General features: G+C 39.5%; 1 long non-coding RNA gene across 1 annotated transcript; it reads left to right on the top strand.

Annotated features, from left to right (window-relative positions):
- Positions 1–255: 255 nt before the first annotated feature.
- Positions 256–13,891, top strand: LOC117079467. The gene is made up of 3 exons (XR_004435457.1): positions 256–408; positions 13,468–13,535; positions 13,792–13,891. It is a non-coding gene; the product is annotated as an uncharacterized LOC117079467 (long non-coding RNA).
- The last annotated feature ends 6,446 nt before the right edge of the window (positions 13,892–20,337 follow it).

The following is a 20,337-nucleotide window of genomic DNA, read 5'->3' as shown; positions in this document are numbered from 1 at the left end:
TCCCCTCTCTCCACTTTGTATTTTATTCTCTACTACTTCCAACTGATTGTAATTTGACCAGACTCCAGACTATCTTATGTCTCTTTGCTTTTGTTTATCTGTTACTTCTCTCTGGAATTCCCTGCCTCTTCTTAATTTTTCTGGCCAATTCTCACTCTCTAGGACTCAGAGGTTTCTCCTCAGGAGACTTTCATGAGTCTCATGTTGAGTTAGGTGACCCAATCTTCTGTTCTTCATAGTCATTCATGTGTTTATCTAGCTCAGTATTTGCCATACTACATTGAAATTGTTTCCTTATGTGCCCATCTCTCCCCGTAGATTGCAAACTCCTAGAGAAGGGCTCAACAGTGAGTGTTGAGGGTGCACAGAGGAGGAAGGCAGCACAATGATGGAAGACTTCTTAAAGAGGTATGTTCCAAGAGCCCCCACTTCCTTTCATGGGAGACTCATGCTCTTACACCCAGACTATCTAGGGATACATCTAATGTAGTCATGGAAAGAACAGGGGACTTGAGTACCAGACTGACATGATTTTGAACCCTTGCTCCCTATTGACCAGCTGTGTTCTAGAACAAGTCTCTGAGCCTCAGTGTCCTTTCTGCATGGTGGGGATAATGATACTGCAGTACGTATATAAGGTATCTGGCACATGTAAATGTCCAATACATGCTGATTTCTTCACCTGCTTCTCATCCCTGGGAAAGAAGTAAACTCATCTACTCTTGTTACCCATTCATTTCCCCTCAGTTGGAAGCATGAGGTGCGCAGCTGCCTAACCTGGGGGAAGGGCTGCAAGCAGTAGGTGTTAGATGTGGTGGAGCTTATTGACTTCCTCCCAGGGGCCCAGCTAACAAACTGCCTGTTCCTTGATAGTCAAGTTCAACTTTCACTTCTTAGCACCACAGGGAGTTGACTGAACATAAACTGAAGTCTCTCTCAAACAGAAGACATCTTTGCCGGGTCCCTGTCCTTCCTAACCTCATTCCTGCTCTCCCCAGTGAGCAGGATGCCATCCCTTCTCCCCTCAGCACCACTGATGGGCAAGGGTACTCAGAACTACTACCTCATGGGCCATGTCATGTGCCAGGAGCTGCACCCAGGACCTGAATACAGTAGTTGGCTCCCATTGAATGTTCATAGTTACCCCAGGATAAAGAGGGGACACTATGATCATTTTCTATTTTGCTGTGATCAGGTTCAGTGAGCTAAAGTCACCCACTTTCCCAGTCTCCACTAATAGAAGTCATGTATCAGTGCTATTGGTCCTTCTGTTATAAGGATTCAAAATTCATAATCATGGAGCTTCATTTACAGGCAGAAGTTTCTTTCATAGTTTTCTAAGTGTTCCCTTTAGCAACAATGGAGAAAATCAAAGAGGGCAAAGGTGAAGGGAGAAAATGACATTTCCTTGTTTGTCCTTTGCTCTTGTAACCTTTTGCTTTAGTTTCCTTACTATGTCTCTGAGGGTGAAACTAGTGGTGAGAGTGGTCCAAAATGGGTTTAATGAATCTGATTCTGGGGACACAAGGTGAATTTGGTATCTTTTTCTCTAAAGATAGAGAGACAATATAACACAGTCTTTACATTAATAGACTCTGGAGCCAATTTTCTTAGGTTCATTCTCTTTCCTTTCACGTGTGTTGATTTTCAATAAACATCTTGCACCCAATTCCATCTTACTGTTTTATTTTCAAAAAATGTAATTTGGGAAAGTTAGCTGTATGAATTTTTTCTCTCTTAAAAAATTATTTAACTAATTGCAATTATTTCCATCTATGCTATTCCACTGAAACCATTTTAACATGGGCTTAATAACTTCATTGTATGTTAATGTTAATTTTTCATTTTTTACCTTCTTGGTTTTCTAGCTGCATTTAATGTGGTTGACGACTCACTCTTTGAAGCTCTATTCCTCTGGCTACTATAACATGAGACACTTTGTCTCCTTCTTCAGTCTCTGTCTTCTCCATAGTCTTCTTTTCCTTTCATATACCTTTAAATATTAATGTTTCCCAGAGATATATTCTTAACTCACTTCTCTACTGATTCTACGTATTTTTCTTGATCCAACTCTTCTAATTTTACCCATTTTGATCATTTTATAATTTGTATTTTCTATTTTGATCTCTTTTCAATCTTCCAGACCTAAATATCCAAATGCCTGATGGATAGTGCTTTCTTTTTCACTACCAAACCCTCAAAGGCACCATGTTCAAAAGGAATTAGTCATCAGTCTCACTACACATAAGCTTCCTCTTGTGTTCAAGCTAGAGACTTGAGAGTCTTCTTGTTCCCTTCTTCTCCTTATTTTCTCCATAATCAATCATCAAGTCATGTGGATTTTGTTCCTAAATATGTTAACTTCTTTCCTGTCTCACTTTATCTCCCTTACATATAGGTATTTAAGACCCCCAGTGTCTCTCACATAGACTTTGGCAATAACCTTCTAATATCAGCCAACCTAACCAATAGGCCACCAGTGCTTCTTGCAGAATCTGGACAATGTAGAGCACTGAGAATGCTCACACTGGTCATATATGTATGAGTTGGTATGACATATAGGGAAGTTGAAGACTTACATGGCCTTTGGCCCAGCAATATATACACCAGAATACATTAGAGAAACTCTAGCATGTGTACACAATGATATACACACAAGAATGTTCACAATACCATTATTTTTAATAGCAAAATTATGGAAACAACACAAGTGTTTATCCATAACAGAATGGATAAATGAGCCATGGCATAGTCATACAATGAAAAATAATATAATGGTCCAAATGAATGATCGGAAGAGATGTCATTATTACAATCTTATGAAAGACTGAGTTAAAATGCAATTTGTGAAAAATATTAATCATTTGACATTATTTAATACAAAGTTTTAAAACATGCAAACAACTGTATATATTATTCATGTATATATGCAAATTCAGCAATAATATTAAATCATGCCTGGGAATGATAAGTATCAAAGTCAGAAAGTGGTTACCCTTGGAAAGAGAGGTATGTATCAGCAGTGGGGCACATAGGATGTTTCAGCCATATCTGTAATGTTTCTTTGCTTTAAAAAATTTAAATCAAGCTTGGCAAAGTGTGACATTTGATTAAGCAGGATAGTGAGTACGTATCTGTTACTTATATTGTTCTTTATAATTTTCTCTGCGCTAAAGCATTTTGTAATTAAAAAAAACCTGACCGTCTTACTCCCATGCTTAAAATACAGCAGTGGCCTCCCGTTGCCCACCAGGTAGCATCCACATTCTTTAATGGAAAGCCCTTCCTTGCTTGGAACTTGTCCACTTAGATTGGACATTTGTAGTTGTATTTCTAAGAACGATTCCCTTTTGTCAATGGAGCCTGATTTCCACTTGGATATCTGGGTGGTTTAGGGAAACTGACCTCAAAACCCAATTCTAAATTTCGACCATGTGACCTTGGCTTAATCAATTAGCACATCTCTTTCCCCCACCTCTGGGGATGATCATATGAACTAAGCCAGTTGCAATAGAGTTAACCTCATGTTCCTAATGAGAAACCCAGAACAAAATGCTTTATTTTTCTTCCATTTTTTTATTAGGTCAGCTCCTAAATCAATTAAGAAATAACAACAGTGACAACAAAACTAAAAAATATGAAGAGGCTGAAATGTGAAAGCTCTGCCAACTGCAATATGTAGCTGCTAAGGTTGCTGTATTTATTGCCATCAATACAAGTGTTCCAGGAAAGAGCAGAGAAGATGTGCCTGGGAGCCTTTATGTGTAGGTCTGCAAGTGGTACATACCACTACTACTCACACGCCATTGGCTAGAATTGAGTTGCATGGATACACTCAATTGTAAAAGAGGGAAATAGAAACTATTGTGCCCAGGAAGAAAAGAAAATTCATTTATGGAAGAGGTAGCTAGTCTCTCACAGCCATGAAAAATGTGTTTAGCTAATTGAAGCAAATAGCAGTCATCTTGTGTCCCTAAGGCAAGTTAGACTAATATTGAAGTGGAAACCATGAGGAAAGGAGTGATACTGAAACTAACCACATCTTTGAGGATATGCATTCATTTCCTACAACATGAATTTATTGAGGACCTACCGTAATACAGGCAGTGTAGTAGACACCCAGAGAACTGATGTCCTCCTCCTTCCTGCCTGCCTGAAGCCTATATTCTGGAGGGGATAGAGCTAGCAGATCAGATCTAACTGGAAATCTGCTGTGCCCTTATATATTTTAGTGATGTGAGCCAATATTTCCCCTTGATTGTTCAAAGTCATTTGGTCGACCTATTTTGTTGCTTTAAATTGAACACATTCTTACGTACAGCCTCCGTCTCCTCATCTCCAACCAAGCAAAATAGCTTGTTCTCTGTATGCAGGGACACATGCTATTTCCCACGTGGCTTTGTGCATATCTCCACCTCAATTTAAAATGCCTTCCGGGAGGGCACCAAGATGGCCGGATAGGAACAGCTCCAGCCTCCAGCTCCCAGCGTGAGTGACACAGAAGAGGGGTGATTTCTACATTTCCAACTGAGGTACTGGGTTCATCTCACTGGGGCATGTCAGACAGTTGGTTCAGGAGAGCGGGTGCAGCCCAAGGAGCAAGAGCCTAAGCAGGGCAAGGCATCACCTCACCTAGGGAGCATAAGGGGGAATGGAATTCCTTTTCCTAGCCAAGGGAAACTGTGACACACAACATCTGGAAAATCAGGTCACTCCCACCCTAATACTGCACTTTACCAAGGGTCTTAGCAAAGGGCACACCAGGAGATTATATCCCGTGCCTGGCTTGGAGGGTCCCACACCCACGGAGCCTCCCTCATTGCTAGCACAGCAGTCTGATATCTAACTGCAAGGCGGCAGAGAGACTGGGGGAGGGGCACCCACCATTGCTGAGGCTTAAGTAGGTAAACAAAGCAGCCCAGAAGCTCAAACTGGGTGGAGCCCACCACAGCTCAAGGAGGCCTGCCTGCCTCTGTAGACTCCACCTCTGGGGACAGGGCATAGCCAAACAAAAGGCAGCAGAAACCTCTGCAAATGTAAATGTCCCTGTCTGACATCTTTGAAGAGAGTAGTAGTTTTCCCTGTGCAGAGTTTGAGATCTGAGAATGGACAGACTGTCTGCTCAAGTGGGTCCCTGACCCCTGAGTAGCCTAACTGGGAGACATCCAACACTAGGGGCAGACTGACACCTCACACCTCACATGGCTGGGTATACCTCTGAGACGAAGCTTCCAGAGGAATAATCAGACAGCAACACTTGCTGTTCAGCAATATTCTCTCTTCTGCAGCCGTCGCTGCTGATACCCAGACAAACAGGGTCCGGAGTGGACCGCAGGCAAACTCCAACAGACCTGAAGCTGAGGGTCTTGACTGTTAGAAGGAAAACTAACAAACAGAAAGGACATCCACACAAAAACCCCACCTGTAAGTTAGCATCATCAAAGACCAAAGGTAGATAAAACCACAAAGATGGGGAAAAAGCAGTTCAGAAAAGCTGAAAATTCTAAAAATCAGAGCACCACTCCCCTCCAAAGGAACGCAGCTCATTGCCAGCAATCAAACAAAGCTGAATGGAGAATGACTTTGGCGAGTTGAGAGAAGAAGGCTTCAGATGATCAAACTTCTCAGAGCTAAAGGAGGAATTACGAACCCAGCGCAAAGAAACTAAAAACCTTGAAAAAAGATTTGACGAATGAATAACTAGAATAATCAATGCAGAGAAGTCCATAAATGACCTGAAAGAGATGAACACCATTACACAAGAACTATGTGACAAATACACAAGCTTCGGTCACTGACTCGATCAACTGGAAGAAAGGGTGTCAGTGACTGAAGATCAAATGAACCAAATGAAATGAGAAGAGAAGTCTAAAGAAAAAAGAGCAAAGAGAAATGAACAAAGTCTCCAAGAAATATGGAATTATGTGAAAAGACCAAGTCTACATCTGATTGGTGTAGCTGAAAGTGATGGGGAGAATGCAACCAAGTTGGAAAACACTTTGCAGGATATTATCCAGGAGAACTTCCCCAACCTAGCAAGGCAGGCCAACATTCAACTTCAGGAAATACAGAGAACGCCACAAAGATACTCGTTGAGAAGAGTTCCAAAACACATAATTGTCAGATTCACCAAAGTTGAAATGAAGGAAAAAATGTTAAGGGCAGTCAGAGAGAAAGGTCGGGTTACACACAAAGGGAAGCCCATCAGACTAACAGCAGATCTCTCGGCAGAAACTCTACAAGCCAGAAGACAGTGGGGGCCAATATTCAACATTCTTAAAGAATTTTCAACCCAGAATTTCATATCCAGGCAAACTAAGTTTCATAAGTGAAGGAGAAATAAAATCCTTTACAGACAAGCAAATGCTGAGAGATTTTGTTACCACCAGGCCTGCCTTACAAGAGCTCCTGAAGGAAGCACTAAACATGGAAAGGAACAACCAGTACCAGTCATTGCAAAACCATGCCAAAATGTAAAGACCATCGATACTAGGAAGAAACTGCATCAACTAACGAGCAAAATAACCAGTTAACATCATAGTGACTGAATAAAATTCACACATAACAATATTGACCTTAAATGTAAATAAGCTAAATGGTCCAATTAAAGGACACAGACTGGCAAATTGGATAAAGAGTCAAGACCCATCAGTTTGCTGTATCCAGGAGACCCATCTCACGTGCAGAGACACACATAGGCTCGAAATAAAGGGATGGAGGAAGGTCTACAAAGCAAATGGAAAACAAAAAAAAGGCAGGGGTTGCATTATTTGTCTCTGATAAAACAGACTTTAAACCAACAAAGATCAAAAGAGACAAAGAAGGCCATTACCTAATGGGAAAGGGATCAATTCAACAAGAAGAGCTAACTATCGTAAATATATATGCACCCAATACAGGAGCACCCAGATACATAAAGCAAGTCCTTAGAGACTTACAAGAGACTTAGACTCCCACACAATAATAATGGGAGACTTTAACACACCACTGTCAACGTTAGACAGATCAACGAGACAGAAAGTTAGCAAGGATATCCAGGAACTGAACTCAACTCTGCACCAAGTGGACCTAATAGACATCTACAGAACTCTCCACCTCAAATCAACAGAATATACGTTCTTCTCAGTACCACATCACACTTATTCCAAAATTGACCACATAATTGGAAGTAAGGCACTCCTCAGCAAATGTAAAAGAACAGAAATTATAACAAACTGTGTCTCTCAGACCACAGTGCAATCAAACTAGAACTCAGGACTAAGACACTCAATCAAAACCACTCAACCACATGGAAACTGAACAACCTGCTCCTGAATGACTACTAGGTACATAACGAAATGAAGGCAGAAATAAAGATGTTCTTTGAAACCAATGAGAACAAAGATACAACTTACCACAATCTCTGGGACACATTTAAAGCAGTGTGTAGAGGGAAATTTATAGCACTAAATGCCCACAAGAGAAAGCAGGAAAGATCTAAAATTGACACCCTAACATCACAATTAAAAGAACTAGAGAAGCAAGAGCAAACACATTCGAAAGCTAGCAGAAGGCAAGAAATAACGAAGATCAGAGCAGAACTGAAGGAGACAGAGACACAAGAACCCTTCAAAAAAATCAATGAATCCAGGAGCTGGTTTTTTAAAAAGATTAACAGAATTGATAGGCTGCTAGCAAGACTAATAAAGAAGAAAAGAGAGAAGAATCAACTAGACAATATAAAAAATGATGAAGGGATATTACCACCGACCCCACAGAAATACAAACTACCATCAGATAATACTATAAACACTTCTATGCAAATAAACTAAAAAATCTAGAAGAAATGGATAAATTCCTGGACACATACACTCTCCCAAGACTAAACCAGAAAGAAGTTGAATCCCTGAATAGACCAATAACAGGCTCTGAAATTGAAGCAATAGTTAATAGCCTACCAACCAAAAAAAGTCCAGGACCAGACGGATTCACAGCCAAATTCTACCAGAGGTACAAGGAGGAGCCGGTACCATTCCTTTTGAAACGATTCCAATTAATACAAAAAGAGGGAATCCTCCCTAACTCATTTTATGAGGCCAACATCATCCTGATACCAAAGCCTGGCAGAGACACACACACAAAAAAGAGAATTTCAGACCAATATCCCTGATGAACATCGATGCAAAAATGCTCAATAAAATACTGGCAAACCAAATCCAGCAGCACATCAAAAAGCTTATCCTCCATGATCAAGTGGGCTTCATCCCTGGGATGCAAGGCTGGTTCAACATATGCAAATCAATAAATGTAATCCAGCATATAAACAGAACCAAAGACAAAAAACACATGATTATCTCAATAGATGCAGAAAAGGCTTTTGACAAAATTCAACAACCCTTCATGCTAAAAACTCTCAATAAATTTGGTATTGATGGAACATACCTCAAAATAATAAGAGCTATTTATGACAAACCCACAGCCAATGTCATACTGAATGGGCAAACACTGGAAGCATTCCCCTTAAAAACTGGCACAAGACAGGGATGCCCTCTCTCACCACTCCTATTCAACATAGTGTTGGAAGTTCCGATCAGGGCAATCAGGCAAGAGAAAGAAATAAAGGGTATTCAGTTAGGAAAAGAAGAAGTTAAATTGTCCCTATTTGCAGATGACATGACTGTATATTTAGAAAACCCCATCATCTCAGCCCAAAATCTCCTTAAGCTAATAAGAAACTTCAGCAAAGTCTCAGGATACAAAATCAATGTGCAAAAATCACAAGCATTCTTATACACCAATACCAGACAGAGAGCCAAATCATGAATTAACTCCCATTCACAATTGCTTCAAAGAGAATAATACACCTAGGAATCCAGCTTGCAAGGGATGTGAAGGACCTCTTCAAGGAGAACTACAAACCACTGCTCAATGAAATAAAAGAGGACACAAACAAATGGAAGAACATTCCACGCTCATGGATAGGAAGAATCAAATTGTGAAAATAGCCATACTGCCCAAGGTAATTTATAGATTCAATGCCATCCCCATTAAGCTACCAATGACTTTCTTCACAGAATTGGAAAAAACTACTTTAAAGTTCATATGGAACCAAACAAGAGCCCGCATTGCCAAGACAATCCTAAGTCAAAAGAGCAAAGCTGGAGGCATCACGCTACCTGACTTCAAACTATACTACAAGGCTACAGTAACCAAAACAGCATGGTACTGTTACCAAAACAGAGATATAGACCAATGGAACAGAACAGAACCCTCAGAAATAATACCACGCATCTACAACCATCTGATATTTGACAAATCTGACAAAAACAAGAAATGGGGAAAGGATTCCCCATTTAATACATGGTGCTGGGAAAACTGGCTAGCCATATGTAGAAAGCTGAAAATGGAACCCTTCCTTATACCTTATACAAAAATTAATTCAAGATGGATTAGAGACTTAAATGTTAGACCTGAAACCATAAAAACCCTAGAAGAAAACCTAGGTAATACCATTCAGGACATAGGCATGGGCAAGGACTTCGTGTCTAAAACACCAAAAGCAATGGCAACAAAAGCCAAAATTGACAAATGGGATCTAATTAAACTAAAGAGCTTCTGCACAGCAAAAGAAACTACCATCAGAATGAATAGGCAACCTACAGAATGGGAGAAAATGTTTGCAATCTGCTCATCTGACAAAGGGCTAATATCCAGAATTTACAAGGAACTGAAAACAAATTTACAAGAAAAAGCAAACAACCCCATTAAAAAGTGAACAAAGGATATGAACAGACACTTCTCAAAAGAAAGCATTTATACAGTCAACAGACACATGAAAAAATGCTCATCATCACTACCCATCAGAGAAATGCAAATCAAAACCACAATGAGATACCATCTCACACCAGTGAGAATGGTGATCATTAAAAAGTCAGGAGACAACAGGAGCTGGAGAGGATGTGGAGAAATAGGAACACTTTTACACTGTTGGTGGGACTGTAAACTAGTTCAACCATTGTGGAAAACAGTGTGGCGATTCCTCAAGGATCTAGAACTAGAAATGCCATTTGACCCAGCCATCCCATTACTGGGTATATACCCAAAGGATTATAAATCATGCTGCTATAAAGACACATGCACACGTATGTTTATTGTGGCACTATTCACAATAGCAAAGACTTGGAACCAACCCAAATGTCCATCAATGACAGACTGGATTAAGAGAATGTGGCACATATACACCATGGAATACTGTGCAGCCATAAAAAAGGCTGAGTTCATGTCCTTTGTAGGGACATGGATGCAGCTGGAAACCATCATTCTCAGCAATCTATCACAAGAACAGAAAACCAAACACCACATGTTCTCACTCATAGGTGGGAATTGAACAATGAGAACACTTGGACACAGGAAGGGGAACATCACACACTGGGGCCTGTTGTGGGGTGGGGGGAGCAGGGAGGGATAGCATTAGGAGATATACCTACTGTAAATGACGAGTTAATGGGTGCAGCACACCAAGATGGCACATGTATACGTATGTAACAAGCCTGTGCATTGTGCACATAGACCCTAGAACATAAAGTATAAAACAAAAAGAAACAAAAAAAAAAAAACGCCTTCCGATCCCTGCTCTAAGTCACACAGTTTAATAATGGTAGACATAGAATTTGAGTTATTCTCATAATAGGTCTTTTAAACAATGCCTTCTTCTCTTCATTCTTTCCATCTTATAATGGATATTCTTTCTGGTGCATCACATAAAGGAATGTAACTATATGCATGTAATGATGAGAATATGTATATGTATTTATGACTATTACAAAAAATTAGAAAGATTCTAACATTCTAGAGGAGCATTTATTTTATTTTTTTAATTGAGAAACATATAATTTTATTTATTTATTTGTGCAAATTTATGGGGTACTTGAGAAAATGGGTTACATGTATATAACGTGTAGTGATCCAATCAGGACACTAAGGGTGTCCATCACCTGAGTGTATTATATTTTTGTTAAGTCTAACCATCCTACTCCAGGAGAACATTTTAAAAATTGTTCTGTAGAGATACTACTCAAATTAAGTTCTCAGTCCTGAAACATCAGATCAGCTAGGAATTTGACTAAAATGCAAGTTCTCAAATGACAAATGAGACCACTTGAATCAGAATTTCTGGAGTGGAGCCCACACATGTGTATTTTAGCAACCTTTCCAATGACACTTCTGTACATGCTCAAGCTTGAAAACCACTTTCCTAGGACATTAGTTCCCCAACAAGATTTGTGAGTAACCTTGTTTCATGAAAAAGTGTTATGGAGACACTGATTCAATAAAAACTAATCAGGTTTTTATTGTTTGCAGGGCTTTCAAAACTTGAAATAGGCCACTATGCATTGTTAATTTCCAAGAGGAAATGCTTATGTCCTCAATGAATATCTTCCCGCCATGAAGTACTCTTCTTGCCTCACTTTTTAAAACAATTATTAACACCTGGCAGAAGTAGGAAGCCAGCTTACAGCTTAGAAAAAGTTGACCTAAAATAGTGACTAATTTTCATACATTATTTATTTGTCATCATGCTTATTTTTCTCTCTCTAAATTGTATATTTCATCTCTGTGATCACAGATTGAGCCTCATATTTCATATCTGCCCCTGGCCTAATGTTTGTTTACAGAATGAGCTCAATGAATATTGTTAAGTGAGTAGGATTTAATTTATTTGATAAATAGATAACCTTAAGTTTTAAACTGTGGATTTCACATGAGGACATTTACTTACTACTGTTGAGTTATAATTAATTTGTAATACTCTTTAGGTACTCATAATAAAGAACAAGATATTTGGAGAAGGAAGACAGTATCATTCCTGGTTCTTAGTTTTACCGGTTTGTTGATCATGAGTATACGAACTTTCTGTGGCTCAGTGCCTTCCTCTGTAAAATGGGAACACAGTGATGTTCATCTCACAGGATTGATTTGTAAAAGGGCTGGATGAGGTTATGAGAATGTTTTGCAAAGTGATATAGAATGATTAATTGCAAACTTCATTTGAATCTTAAATTGTTTGAGATAGGTCATGCTATGAATCAACTACGAAGTGCAGATATTGTCAAGATTAAATATTTCTTTCCAAAGAGCTGAGAGGAGGGGCTGCTTGTTTGTTTGCTTGTTTCTTTTTAGAAAGATGCCAGGATGGGCTCATTTTGGGGTTTTCCTCTCACTTGCTCATCTTACTTTTTCTTTAGTTTCTCTATTCATTACAATACAGTGCTGTAAAGCTTTATAGCATTTTTATTTTGTGGGAGATGAATCTGAATAAAGAATTACAGTTAAATCATTGCTAAGTTTGATGAATGAGTACCAAAGAACTCTTCAAGATGTCATTTTTTAAGTTTTTTAAATAATTGGCTTTCAGTGGTTCCCTCTAAGGAATTTTAATTTTGAATAATGCATAGAAAAATGTGCACACGCACAAATCATTCAGTGTCCACCTTGAGAGAAATAAAGGTGCCTGTGAAGTGAAACTTTACCTTTGTACGTCACCAGCTTCCTGTTAGAGCACAGTTTTTCTTTGTTCAAAGTCTAAGCATTGAAGAACTTCTTCTTAGTAGGTAGTTTTTTTGTTTACTTTTTTGAGATGGAGTCTCACTCTGTTGCCCAGGCTGTAGTGCAGTGGCATAATCTCAGTTCACTGCAAGCCCCGCCTCCCGGGTTCACACCATTCTCCTGCTTCAGCCTCCCGAATAGCTGGGACTACAGGCGCCTGCCACCATGCCCGGCTAATTTTTTTGTATTTTTTGTAGAGACTGGGTTTCACTGTGTTAGCCAGGATGGTCTGGATCTCCCGACCTCATGATCCACCTGCCTCGGCCTCCCAGAGTGCTGGGATTACAGGTGTGATTTCGGAGGTAGTTTTGAGTAGGGAGTATACATTTAAAATACTGAAACTCAGTTAAGGAATAGTCTAATACTGTATTCAACTGAAACTCAGCTGAGAAATTTCTTTCCAATAATGTAAAAAGGAGAATCAACTGCAGTAACAAGGGAGATGATTTGCTGATAATTATAACAAATATTTACTATAGATCTGTTATGCACTATGAACTGTGCTAAATGCTTTATACATATAATTTTATTTTGTGCTCCAACAACCTATTACATAGAAATTGTTATTATTCCCACTTTCTAGATTAATAAATTGGTTTTGAGGGGTCATCTAGACAAAACAACTCACTCAATATCACAAGCTGTTATGTGGTGAAGTTTGCATGATCAGTACAGGGTTCTGGTCCTCCCACTCATTGAGTGGTACTAGTCAAGATCTGGAAGCTCTTCTGGTCTTAGTTTCTCAAGCTGTGATGTGAGAATGACTAGGACTAATCATAGAATATGAGAGTATATGTGAAAAAAATGTCTTTTTAAAGAGTATGAAAAACTTGGGTTGTAAAATTTTCTTGTGGATAATTTATGATTGCTTTTCTTTTTTAGATAACACTAACAGAGTTGACCTTAGAATTGGAGTGCCTGCGTTAGAACCTTGGTATCACCTTCTTACTGTAAGACTTTGGTCAAGTTAGCAACTTTTCTGTTCCTCATTTGTGAAATATAGTGAATGGATGTGTGTGTGTGTGTGCGATGCGTTTATCGGGACATAACCCCATTGTAAGTTGAGGAGCATTTGTGGTTATATACATATTTATTTGTGTGTGTGTGTGTCTGTCTGCCTGTCTGAGAACAGTGCTGGCACAAAAGTGCTTAATACACTTCACTCATTATTATTAATATTACTATTGTTGCATTTTCGCCTTGAAGGCATACTTCTGATGTGAGTTCAGGAGGAGACACTGGCAAGGACAGCAAAGAACAGGAGAACACTCTAGCTTCCCTGATAGCATTCTAGGTGCTGTCCAAAGTGAGTTTTCCTCAAGCAGAGAGATGCAGTGCCTCTTTTATGCTTTGTTTTTCCTACTTGCCTACTCTATTTACACCTTCCAAGTAAGGACCAATCAGCAAAACCCCAAGAGAGTCACTGTCGTGAAGATAATTATGAACTGGCTGAGTCCTTGCAATGTTTATTATTTAGGTTTTTAAGAACAGATAATTAAAGGCCCCACAGAATCTAGTCTCTCCCAATTGTAAAAGTGGAGTCTTAATAGAAACCCACAGAGCACTTGGGGTTGTGCACTTGCTTCTGAAAGTTCTCTTAATAAATCACTGACCTGGTGCACTCCCTGGGGTATTTCATGACCATGTGAAATCACTTACTGTTTCTAATTTGCATTTTTCCTGAGTTTGCATATTTTTCTTGCATCTGCTTTGTTACCAATGTACCAAATCCGTATACATTTGGACTGCATTTACTGCAGTTTGGAATGGTTTCTCAGAAATGGGACATTAAAATCCTGGAGTGTGACACTGAGACGTGGAAAGGGCTTCCTTTGTAAGCTGTTCAGGCATGCTGAGCATTAGTGTAGAAATTATTTTTTCCTTAATTTTCTTGGATAACAACCTATATAGGATCTTATAATTGTGTGTAAGAATTCATTAAAGAAACTCTCTTGATTGCTAGAAATCCAAGCTGCTAGTGAGGAGAGAACTACAGTGATTTGTTGCAGCAGAAGTATTATGGAAATATTTACTGAATACCTTCTATGTGCTGGGCATTGATATCCCTTGCAACACATGTCTTAGTCTAAGGTAACACTTTAATGTAATTCTAACAAATGTATAAAAAGGGAATTATCATTATTTTACTGATGAAACACCAGAGACTGCAAGAAACTAGGCCCAGAATAGTTAAACAGAGTAGACATAACCTCTTACCACCTTATCTGCTACTATGTAACAAACCACCCTAAACTTTAGTGGTTTAAAACAACAAACATTCATAATCTCACAGTTTCTGGCACATAGGAAGCACTGCATAAGTGATTGTTATTCTTGCTGATTATGTTTCTGTCATTGACATTGTGTAACACTGAGTTGGGATGTGTATTAGAATCATGGAAGGTAAGGTTATAGAACAATAATTCAGACATGTTCATTATGCTAAGTTCTTTACATATATGAAGTCAACTACATTTAATATGTATCAACAATGAGGTTGGTATTAGTATTGTCCCCATTTTAGAGATGAAGAAAGAAATTCAGAGAGACTTCCTTCCTTCCTTCCTTCCTTCCTTCCTTCCTTCCTCCTTCCTTCCTTCCTTTCCTTCCTTCCTTCCTTCTCTCTCTCTCCCTCTCTTCCTCTCTCTCTTTCTCTCTTTCTTTCTTTCTTGACAGAGTTTCACTCTTGTTGCCCAGGCTGGATTGCAATGGAACAATCTTGGCTCAATGCAACCTCTGCCTCCTGGGTTCAAGCAATTCTCCTGCCTCAGTCTCCCCAGTAGCTGGGACTACAGGCATGCACCACCATGCCAGGCTAATTTTATAGTTTTAGGAGATTCAGGGTTTCACCATGTTGGTCAGACTGGTCTCGAACTCCTGACCTCAATTGTTCCATTCTCCTCAGCCTCCCAAAGTGCTGGGATTACAGGCGTGAGCCACCACGCCTGGCCTAATTTTTCTTACGTGAAATACAGTTTACCAAAGTCCACCTTCCACTTCTTCCTTTGTATATATAGACATGGCATTTCCTAGCTTCTCTTGCAGCTAACTGTGGCCATGAGCTTTGGGCAGTGGAATGTGAATGGATGTGATGTGGCCACTCCATATGTGTTTATCTGTGTCCTTTCCCCTTCTAGGTGACTGTGATGGCACCCTCCAGACAGACAGCAATGCCACATGTTCAAGATGGAAGAATCACTATCAGCTTCAATTCCTGAATGACTGCAGAGCAAAATTTCCTTCGTGCAACATACACTCTCTTTGCAGCCTCCCTGGGCTGTTACGTAATGACACATAAAAATATTTCTTGTGTTGAGGCATCCCAAATTTGATCTATTTGTCATCACAGTCTATCCTACGAATATATTTCCGATCCAAATAATGCTAGATTCATGAGAGTTTATAGTCCAGAGATTTTTTTTTTTTTTTGAGACAGAATCTCGCTGTCTCCCAGGCTGGGGTGCAGTGGCATAAACTTAGCTCACTGCAGCCTCCGCCTCCTGGACTCAGGTGATCCTCCCTGCTTAGCCTCCATGAATAGCTGGGACCACAGGTGTGCACCGCCACACCCGGATAATTATTTTGTATTTTTTGCAGAGATGGGGTTTCGCCACATTGCCCAAGCTGGTCTCAGACTCCTAGACTTCAGGGATCTGCCCGCCTTGGCCTCCCAAAATGCTGAAATTACACATGTAAGCCATAGTAATAGTTCCTAGCCATAGTCCAGAGATATTTAAAAAACTTTAGCGTGAGTCATTTCTCTTTGCTGTAATTCTTTCATGCATTTTGAAAACCTTTTCCGCCATACAGTGCTTTTTGGGAAGTCCTTTGGACAGACATATCACAGGATGGAGAAATTAAAGAGAGAGAATGCACTAAGGAAAAAATAGTACTTCATATTTCAGAAATTACTAAAGGTGTCTGCCCCAGTGCAACAGCATGTGTGGGCAGTCATTTGTAACCCACAGAACATTGAGTTTCTAAAATTTGAGTGTTTTTAACTTACGAGGGCCAACTTCACTGATGAAATGATTACCCCAAATATGTGAAATCCATATTTCAAACACAATAGCAGGAAATCGGAAATATTTCTGACTGTCAAAGAGTACAAAGTAAAGAGGGGCCCCTGAAGAGTGACACTACTGGAAAAACAGAAGCAAAAAAAACTGTTTCTTTTTTTAAAGAGCAGTCAACCTCAAACTTACTACTAATGACTGTATTTCATTTCAGTCTACCCCAGTGGTTTTGTTTCCCATAGACAGTAGAACGTAAGGCTTTTTGGTCATTCTGACAGATTTTCCAGCACAAAAAATATCAGGGGATTAACTGACAAATCATGGGTATTTTTAGCAAGAGAGATTAGCCCTGGAAATTTTCTCCACCGATGAGAAAAAAAGACATGTGCCACCTGAGGGATACAAACACTGTTGGTGGCTGACCTGAGGCTCTTTTATTTTATTTTATTTTATTTTATTTTTAACCATTTTACCTCTGTCCTGTTTTTATTATTATTAAGTTCTGGGATACATGTGCAGAACTGCAGGTTTGTTACATGTGCCATGGTGGTTTGCTGCACCTATCAACCCATCATCTAGGTTTGAAGCCCCACATGCATTAGGTATTTGTTGTAATGCCCTCCCTCCCCTTAGGCCTCACCCTTTGACAGGCCCCAGTGTGTGATCTTCCCCTCCCAGTGTCCTTGTATTCTCATTGTTCAACTCCCACTTATGAGTGAGAACACACAGTGTTTGGTTTTCTGTTCCTGTGTTAGCTGGCTGAGAATTATGGCTTGCAGCTTCATCCATGTCCCTGTAAAGTACATGAACCCATTCTTTTTTATGGCTGCATAGTATTCCATGGTATACACCATATGTCATGTTTTCTTTATCCAGTCTATCATTAATGGGCATTTGGGTTGGTTTCAAGTCTTTGCTATTGTAATTAGTGTTGCAATAAGCATACGTGTGCATGTGTCTTTATAGTAGAATGATTTATAATCCTTTGGGTATATATCCAGTAATGGGATTGCTGGGTCAAATGGTATTCCTGGTTCTAGATGCTTGAGGAATCACCACACTGTCTTTCACAATGGTTGAACTAATTTACACTCCCACCAACAGTGTAAAAGTGTTCCTATTTCTCCACAGCATCACTGACATCTGTGTTTCCTAACTTCTTAATAATCACCATTCCAACTGGTGTGAGATGGTATCTCATTGTGGTTCTGATTTGCATTTTTCTAATGACCAGTCATGATGAGCTTTCTTTCATATGTTTGCTGGCCACATAAATGTCTTATTTTGAGAAGAATCTGTTCATATCCTTTTCCTATTTTTTGATGGGGTTGTTTTCTTCTTGTAAATTTGTTTTCAGTTCCTTGTACATTCTGGATATTAAACCTTTGTCAGACGGGTAGACTGCAAAAATTTTTTCCCATTCTGTAGGTTGCCTGTTCACTATGATGATAATTTCTTTTGCTGAGCAGAAGCTCTTTAGTTTAATTAGATCCCATTTGTCAGTTTTGGCTTTTGTTGCCATTGCTTTTGATGCTTTAGTCATGAAGTCTTTGCCCATGCCTGTGTCCCGCATGGTACTGCCTAGGTTTTCTTCTAGGGTTTTTATGGTTTGGGGTTTTACATTCAAGTCTTTTATCCATCTTGAGTTAATTTTTGTATAAGGTGTAAGGAAGGGGTTCAGTTTCTGTTTACTGCATATGACTAGCCACTTTTCCCACCACCATTTATTAAATAGAAAGTCCTCTCCCCATTGCTTGTTTTGTCAGGTTTGTCAAAGGTCAGATGGTTGTAGGTGTGCAGTGTTATTTCTGAGGGCTCTGTTCTGTTCCATGGTCTATATATCTGTTTTGGTACCAGTACCATGCTGTTTTGGTTACTGTATCCTTGTAGTATAGTTTGAAGCCGGGTAGCATGATGCCTCCAGCTTTGTTCTTTTTGCTTAGGATTGTCTTGGCTATATGGGCTCTTTTTTGGTTCCAGATGAGATTTACAGTACATTTTTCTAATTCTGCAAAAAAAGTCAATGGTAGCTTGATGGGAGTAGCATTGAATTTATACATTATTTTGCTCTGCCCTGTTTATACATACATGACTGATATGGTTTGGCTGTGTCTCCACCCAAATCTCATCTTGAATTCCCACCTGTTGTGGGAGGAACCTGGGGAGAGGCAATTGAATAATGGGGCAAGTCTTTGTCATGCTGTTCTTGTGACAGTGAATAAGTCTTATGAGATCTGATAGTTGTAAAAAGAGGAGATCCCCTGCACAAATTCTCTCTCTTTGCCTGCTGCCATCCATGTAAGACATGACTTGCTCCTCCTTGCCTTCTGCCATGATTGTGAGGCTTCCCCAGCCATGTGAAACTGTAAGTCCAATTAAATGTCTTTCTTTTGTAAATTGCCCCATTTCAGGTATGTCTTTATCAGCAGTGTGAAAATGGACTAATACAATGATACAAGAGTAGTTAGAAGAGTGTTTATAAATGTGCCAATGTTAATCAACGTAGGAGTTAACAATTTCCTGTTTTTCTGTGATTTCTCATGCACCAAAAATGTATGAAGATAAAATATACAATTTGCATTCAATATTAAGTGATCAACCTCATACTGCTTTCAAGGGCATTTATTGGCACCTACTATGTGTGAATACACTCAGCTTGCTTATGTGAAAGCTGAATAGTAAAGTGGTTATGTAACTTAATGAAGGTCCCACAACTAGGAAGTGGTAGATTAACTTTCTAAACCACTTTCCTCCCAGCTTAGTTTCACATTCATGTGTTCAGTCAACAAGCACTTATGGAATCCTGATGCTGGGCCTGCCTTTGCGGTAGACACTGAAGATACAGACCTTGTCCCTGCCTTCATGGAGCTCACAGTTCAGGAGGGAAACCAGATTTAATCAAATAACTACACAAAAATTTGCTTAAAAAATGAAATCAATGCTGCAAGGAAAATGAACAGGGTTATTTGAGAGCATGTAATAGGATTTTATCATATCTGATGATTCAGAGCAATGTTTTCCTATAGAAGAGATATGGGAACTGACATCTGAAGTGTCAGCAATAGTTAGCCAGGTGTGGTAGATAAAAGATGACCAACTTATCCAACAAGAGGTAGAATTGCTTTCCCCATGCATTAAATCTGTACTGGCCTTTGACTTGCAGTGTCCAACAGATAAAGTGGAAGTTTCTGCCCTTGCTCCCTTGGAACATCGTTTTGAGACTGCCAATTGAAGAAGTCTAGTCTAGTCTACTAGAGGATGAGAGGCTGGTAGAAAAGAGAAAAACTGTTCCAGCTGAGTCCCCTGAGTCCAACCAGTTGACAGCCTGCAGCAACTGTGTAGGAGGCCATCTTAGATTATTCAGCCCCAGTACAGATGCCAAATACCTGCAGCTGTAAAAGCAATTCCAGGCAATAACAGAAGAACCATCCTGCTGATCCGAGCCCAAATTGCAGGCCATAGAACCATGAGCTAATAAGACAGCTATGGTTATAAGATATTGAGTTTGGGGTTGGCATGTTACATGGCAGTCAGTTATTGATACCCTGATAGAAGTGTGGAAGCTGGGACTGAATTCTAGGCAGAGGGAAAGATATATGCCAAGGTCCTGAGGAGGGAAGAATAAACTTTTAGGGAACTGAATGAAAAATGATGAGATAGAAGACTTTAGAGGGTTAGGCAAGGCCCAAGACAAAAGGCAATGTCTTAGAATCTGTCAAAAACCTCATCTTTTTGT

This window comes from Trachypithecus francoisi, unplaced genomic scaffold (genome assembly GCF_009764315.1).
Source record: "Trachypithecus francoisi isolate TF-2019V2 unplaced genomic scaffold, Tfra_2.0 Lachesis_group7, whole genome shotgun sequence".
In the NCBI taxonomy this organism is placed as follows: Eukaryota; Metazoa; Chordata; class Mammalia; order Primates; family Cercopithecidae; genus Trachypithecus; species Trachypithecus francoisi.
Note: the sequence above shows the minus strand (reverse complement) of the source record. Positions and strands in the feature narration are given on the sequence as shown.